Genomic DNA, 7,675 nt, shown 5'->3' with positions numbered 1-7,675 from the left:
GTCCATGTACATTCCATTCCGCCCAGTTTCATTACGTGTGTCCATTTACATTCTACATCATCCATTTTCAGTCCATATCGTTCATTTTTATTCCATTCTGATCATTCACATTCTGCCTCTCTACATTTCTCCCATCTGCATTCACTGCCATTCCTCGATCTCAGTCAGTCTCTTCATTACATTCCCTTATTCCTATAAGTTGCAAAGTGGTTCTTCATGTGACAGTCTTCATTTGTAGGAATGACTCTTGGAGAGAAAGGGTCGAGAGTAAAAAGACTCAATTGTTCCGTGACCAAACGTTAACACAAGAATCAAATGAGTCCAATACCCCCTGCCCCATTCAGCCATTCTGTTTCTTTCCTGATGCGATTCCAAGAAGGTACACTTTCGGGAGGGGGTGGGTGAGTCCATCCACATCTGAACTGGAGACTCACCCAAGTCAGTACTTCATTCATCTCATTCAAATACATTCAAGCACAATGAGGCAATCCGACTTAGGATACCTTTTTACTCGTTTTTTCGCCTCCTTCGATTCATTCTATATTTATAACTTTGTTTGGAATTAGAATGTGTTTCGTGTAATGAAATACAAAAGGAATAAACATACGAAGTCAAAAACGAGCCTGGACAAAACTACACTTTTTGGTTTGCAGTGCAATTATATCTGACGTTCTGAAATTCGACGTACGCGTGAAGAAGTGGCAGATCTGAGAAGATTCCGTAAAAACTGAGCTGGCCTAGCTAACACTGGCGAATCAGGTGAGAAACAGTCAACACTCGTGGATTCGTTTCTTGTGAACTGCACGCTCGTTTTTGGAGGCATATTGCTTATCGTAGGTATGTCGTACGGTGTTGAGTACTGGCTAATTCCAATATTTCCTTGTGGTTGTTTGACGTAACTCAATACTATGCGATAGACCTACGGTGAGCAATAGGTACCAAAATTCAGCATTCTTGTCTGCTGAAATAACAGACCTTCCCCTGCCTACATCCGCCATTGTTCACCAGACCAGCGAACAACCACCATTGTTCGCTACATTCTTACAGATCCGCCACTACTGTAGGCACAAGTCAAATTACTTAAGTAAGTAGTAATATTACTAATCCTGAATAAAACTGGTTAACCGTAAGCTGCAGATAATTTCAAGGCAACTCAAACAATTGGGTGGTAAAAGGAGTGGGTGGCCTGGTTAGCTGTCGGTCTGTCGTTACGTTAATCCAGCCCTCTTAATCAAAGTTGAGGTGTTGTTATAGTTTTTACAAAGGGTACACACAAATGTGAAATTTTGGCTTTGAACCTCACTGATTTGTAGTTTCTGTAGGTTGGGATCGCACCTTTTATGTAGCCACCTGTGGCACAATGAGCATTGAACCATTTGACCGATAGTGCCCTCTTTTATGCAATATTCGTTTTCACCGCACTTTAAACAAAGATGCCGCATTGTGGGGCTTTTACTTAATAATGCCGTAGCTAATGTTTTTCTGAAATCAACTGGTTTAAACGCCTTCGTAGGTTTGTAAATCCCCAGAGCACATAAACCGTAGAACATGATATATACTCCACAATTCGTTACATCAGTCTGGCGGGGTAACTTTGTATCTATTTTTGTTTTCCAGCCTGTGCAGTCTACCTGGTCTTTTGAAAACGCATTCCGTTGTTTAAGAAACGTAAGAAAAGCCGTTTTCTTCTGTGGTGTCTTCTGCAATCGACGCGGATCGAGGTACTGGAACTCTTTTTTTCCTACGTCAGCCACAATGAGACACCAGTGGTTGCCATCTACAAAATCTGGCATGAGGAGTGTCTTTCCACTTATATTGATATTGCTGAGTATGCTGCCTTCTTTCAGTCGACCGTTCAGGGCCTCTTCAGATTCATGGCAGCGAATGTTAATATGCGTAGCCCGTTTCTCGTCAGACATGTGAAGGTGGAAAATTGCATCTATTATAATATTGTGAATCCATCGTTCAGGTAATACAAGATGAGAAAAGTGAAGAGTACGAACTGAGGTGAGGCCTTCACCAAGACATGAGATTGCAAAATCTTCGGAGTCTGGAATTTTTTCAGCAGTATTCACATAATAGTCGGAATTCTGAAACAGGCCATTCTGATACCTTTTAAAGAGGAGCTCTTTTGAGTCCCGTACTAAAAAGTCAGACTCATCCAATATGTCTTTCGCACGACCAATTATGTACTTTGCCAGAGCAGCCCGATATTTGGCTGGATCAAAGTCGCTCCAGTCTTCATTGTTTAACACGGATTCGATATACTTCAAAACATACGCTCCGCAGTTTACATTGTCGTTTTGAAGAGGATAATCATACTTGCATGTCAGTCTGAATTCCATTCGTCCTTGTCCTGACCTCAGTACATATTCAGAGAAAAGTTTCATCAGAGATTCTCCGTTGTCTGGTTCATGTGTTCCTGGATCTAGCAAAGAAAATGTTTTTGCCCGCAGGTCGATGAAACAAAGTATCCAGTGCCCTGGCATAAGGTAAGGAACCAGAACTTTACTATAATTCGTAATTTTTATTTTGTTTACAGACAGACCAGAAGAAAATGGGGAATGGAAAATTTCAGCACCTTCCGTCGTCGACAGAAGGCATACATTAGGATCACCGTGCAATTGCTCGAGGCAGTGTAGGCAACCATCCACGGTAGCTGAAGACAGGGCCTTGTCATCCAATAGTTCAATTAAGTCACCCAGCGAGACGAAGCGGTCAAGCTCACCATAGATTAAAACGGGTCGCGAAGAGTCGCATCTGCATGAGTTACGAACAAACTCGATTTCACTTCTACTGAGATGTTCCAACAGCCGAAGACCACTAAAAGTAGAACTAGGAGGTACCGCATATTGGCCGTAGTAAATCTTTTTGAGACCCATTACAGGTGGACTCTCCTCGGTGAAGATGACATCAGCATTCGTTTCGAGGTCTTTGTCTTTCCCATCATTTTGGATGTGTGAAGCTGCGTCAGCTAAAGACGGTAAAAGCTGTTTAGTAACTTTACCAACGTGACATGAGAGTGCAGGAGTCATGTCAGGGTTAGTGCGATGCCATGTTTCATTTGCACCTAACACGTCGGAGAGTGTGCGTCCTTTAACTGACGTTTTCTTTTTAAGTGAAAGCTGTTTAGCTCTAATCTTCTTGATATTTATTTTTGGCTGTGTCCCCTCTTCATTGTTCCAATTTAATTTTTTTTCGTCTGTGTCCAAATCAGCGAGATGTTCATTTATTCTGTCAATTGTAATACCTTGAGAATAAGAAAATTTCTTGCTGGGCTTGTGCCAGTCCTCTGTCGCTGTTGGGCGGACATCCATAACACGTTTAGGAGATGTAGATTCTCGCGACGATTGTTTCTCCTGTTCTTTGGGAGTTGGAGGATCGTCACATGGATCCTCAAACGGTAAGCCGTCTGTCCGAATTCGTGTGTACACAGCGGTCGCGGTGGAAAATGCGTAATTCCTACTTATTTCAATAAATCTGCCTGGCTTTTCATGCTTTTTCTTGTGAATTATAGTCTTTTTCAAGTTGAAGTAACCCTCAACTGGAGCATTTGTGGCTACAAACAGATTTGCACCACCTTTCAATTCATCTAGAACACTTGTCCATAGTGGAATTAACGCTGCATAATGATTCTTAAAGAATATCTCTTCAACAAATTGTGGACAGAAAAATGGATTTGCATCGCCAGACGTTTTTCTAATCGGAATGAGAGGGTGAACACCATACTTCTCTTCAATCTCAGAAACAAGCTTTCTACAATGTACATGAAAAGGGCTAGCGTCCAGAGTTCTTTTACTTTCAAATTTATGCTCATCAAGTAATTCTCCGATGTTAGTTACAGATGGCTCATGGAAAACTTCGGACAGCGTGTCCTCTTGTATCCCTAGCACTTTAAATGCTTCAAGAATTCCAGCGTGTTTCTCTCTGCTATATAAAATCACTAAGAAGCTCTTAAAATAGCAGTCAAAGTCTTTAAGAGTTCGGCAAATCATCAATTTCAGAATAACCTCAATAATAACAGTTTTAATCTTACCTGAAATAAGATGGGCCTTTAGATTTGTGCACACCATTTTCGTCCAATGATTTTTGCATAGTCGTACAATAATTAGAGCATCCATATCTGTGAACGTGTATTCCCCACGGCAATATTTGTAAGCTGCAACTAAGTATACGTCGAGCGATGTGTGGTTCCAACGAACCAAAACAGCGTGTATAAGTGCAAAGCTGCAGTCAACCACAATTCGACCAAGGCATGGCCAACTCATTTTCAGCGTATTTTCGCAGTACCTTCTGAACATTGACAATATACTGCCGATTGAGTCTTGATCATGCTTACAACTAATCAATTCAAATAAAGCCAAATAATACCCATTAATATTCACAACGCAACTGTACAGATATATAACATCTCCAGACGTTATGGTCGTGCGAATGAATTGCCCAGTGGCGTCTAAGTGCACGGTTATTTTTTTCCTATTTCGTGAGAAATAGTTAAAAACAACTCGCAGTACAGTACCCGCAAACATGTGAATCATTAGTGGATCTGAAACCATCTGTATATATCTAAGATCTGGATCATAGTGCAATTCATAGTGTCGTTTCAAGATACAATCACAAATATCTTCTTTATGGAAGTCATCTGCAGCATTACGTGAGGCCTTTATTGCCTTGTACTGTGCGTCACTTTTCACATTCCCCCAATTCTTTTCATTAAAAACCATTGGATTTATCTGCTTTATCATTTCAAGTTTATAGGTGTGTGGTGTCTCATGCTGCATATCTTCTTCCATCATATCCCGTTCACCCCCACGTACTTGATTAGTTGCTGTGAGGACATCTTCATGATTAAGTTCCCCCGCTGAACGTACCGTTACCCTGAAATCCTCCCCTCTCTTTGGAATGAAGAACAACTTGTAATGCTTACACTTACCTCTGTTACAAACAGCATAAGCATGAACTCCTGTGAGCTCTCCAGTCACTTTTGAAACACTAGGTGTGCCGGAACCACCCCCCCAAGTAATTTGACATTCCTCTTTGAACTTTTGTATATGCAATTTAAAACACGCGGACCATTTTCTGCGGTTTATGAACGTTTTGGTATCCCAGTTGAAGCATTCATCAAATACTTTCGACATAACGTCGAACTCTCCTTCCGGAGTAACATAATCTGCTTCTGCGTATTTCTGCCTCTTAGTACACTCACTAATCTTACCAGTTTTGGCAGTGTCCTCTGGGTTATTTGCATCATCTTCGTCGGATGACGAATTTACGACACGTTTCTGATTCATCAAATCAGTTTCCCTTAAATTTTTTAACAACTTTTCAGCACCGTGTAATAAGTCGTCATTCTCCATGTCTTCCCACTTCTTTGTGCCAGGGATATTAGAGAAATGTATACTCGAAAAGTCTGGCATGTGGCCTGGATTGCTTCTGATGGCTTCATTCTCCTTTATCGGCGTGGAGCTTCCTGCAGGTTTTATGCCACGGGATTTCGCTCTATACAGAAGAATATAGGCCGTGCCATCTCCTGCAACCTCCCGCACGTCAGGAAACAGTACCTGAAAAGTAATATCCTGCTACTTAAATATGTCATGTATGTACTAGTGAAACTATTTTGAAGAACACCATAATTTGGAGAGTTCTGAAACAAAAAACTTCATCGCAATACAATCAAAAATTATTTTAGGAAGGCTTACAAAGAAAGGGGTTTCTACAGTGTACCTATTATTACGGCAAAAAACAAAAGTTGGAAGTCGTCCTCCCCTGGTAGCACACACATGTTCGGAGGACGTTCTCTCCAGGTACGTCCGGTTCCGAACCATGTCCAAAATTTAGCACACTCTAAATGTATGAGAACAATTTTGTCCATGTTGAGAAAACGGATTTACACGCATCCAACGACAGACAAAATTGTTTCGTTAGAGAGGACACTTTTCAAATTTGTTCTCTTATCGTGGACAAATTTGTTTCCTGATTCGTGGACAAGACATTTGTACCAGCGCACTTACCTCCTGTACTTCAGTGTCATTAGCATGGTACCATTTGTCGCCACCGCACGCTGAACTGTAGCACGTGTAGTGCCCAGAATTTACAGTGCCAGTGTGGCTCACAATAGCCACCAAATCATACAACTGAAAGAAAAATTAAGACAATCGGAATCAAACTAAATCTGATCGAAATACAACAAACACAGTAATCCTAACCCACTTAAAAGTCAGGAACGCTTTCCCAATTGTGAAAAGAAGAATCCCGTCCTTTCACAGGACGGAGTCACTAGCTTTACTTCGCTCTGCCCGTGACTTCGTTCAGCAGGGCAAGACATGGGCACTTGCAAACTGATTTCCAGAATTGTAAAGGTCTTAAGTTCAGACTTCCTTTCTTTCGATCTTGTTTTTAGACAAATCGGACGCGTTTTAAAGATAAGAGAAAAATGTATGGCAAAGTGCTCAAATTTCAATCAAATGAAAGTGGCCATACTAGATTCCAGCCAAGGAGTTAGAACCAAAAAATAAACACCACGGCGAAACACAAATCATTGAATTTGAATTGGTTTAAATTGAATTTGAATTTGAGCGTATTGGTTGAATTGTTTTTGAATTGGTTTGTATTATTGCAATTTTATTTTACTGAATTGGCGTGAATTGACTTAAAATGGGTTAAATTGACTTGAATTAAATGTAAATTGTCTTAAATTGAACTGAATAAATTGAATTATGTTTGAATTCGTTTGAATTAAATTGTACTGGTCTGGAACTAGTTTGAATTGGGAAGAATTAGGAGTGTACATTTGGCAGGGAAGTTATCCACCCCTCTTTAATATCCATGGATTACATCCCATAGAGGCTAATTCCGACCCTGTGGTGACATTCCTGCCCATGGGATTATATGTAATGAATGGAATTTCAGGGCTATGTACCGCTGAATACTACTTCAATCCGAAATTTTAACTCACCACACCAGTGGAATCTTTATCAACAGTTCCTGGAGGTAAGATTCTTCTCAAGTCCAGGGTTGGCTCAATGGTTATTCTGAAAGTAAATCACAGCGTCAAATACTGTCCACACCTCAGAAATGTCATGTACCCTCACGACACTCTACACAGCTAATTACTTACTTATCCTTGATTTTCTGGAAACTTTTATTCTCTTTGGAATACACGAATCTTTTCAGTTGGATGGCGAATACAGAGGGAAGTTGTGTAACGGTATCTCTGATGACTGCTTCATGCTTTGCATCACACGTAGAACAGAAAATTGCATCCCTACCCGTAACGAGTTCAGGTCGAACAGTCTTATTGATTAATTCTTGCTGCAAATAAATAAATGACATGATGTAATTATTCTTATAATAGGGTATTTCAATGGAGTGCTGGAACTAAGAAGAACAAAAGCGGATAGAGAGAGCGGTGGTTGGGGCGGGCGCGCGGAGGAGCAGCAGAGGGGTGCCTCCCCGCCCGCCCTCCACTCCTCCACGCTCCACTGCAGTAAAAAGACGTGGCTCTACCGGAAAAAAGTCCACAAGAATTTTTGTAATTCTACGTTCCACTATTGTTACTGTCTTCAACTTAAATACTGTAGTTGGACAGTTACAAAATGGCCTTAAAATTCTAGACCATGCCATAACTCTACAGGTGTGGCTATCACTTTCTTACACATGTCATAAAATCACAGAT

The 7,675-nt window shown here is 40.8% G+C and overlaps 1 protein-coding gene across 1 annotated transcript in view; it reads right to left on the bottom strand.

Moving 5' to 3' along the window:
• The window catches only part of LOC113215039 (chaperone protein DnaK-like), a 22,197-nt gene that overhangs the window by 3,581 nt on the left and 10,941 nt on the right, over positions 1 to 7,675 (bottom strand). The window lies entirely within an intron of this gene.

Source organism: Frankliniella occidentalis, unplaced genomic scaffold (assembly GCF_000697945.3).
Source record: "Frankliniella occidentalis isolate FOCC.00 unplaced genomic scaffold, Focc_3.1 Scaffold468, whole genome shotgun sequence".
Classification (NCBI taxonomy): domain Eukaryota; kingdom Metazoa; phylum Arthropoda; class Insecta; order Thysanoptera; family Thripidae; genus Frankliniella; species Frankliniella occidentalis.
Note: the sequence above shows the minus strand (reverse complement) of the source record. Positions and strands in the feature narration are given on the sequence as shown.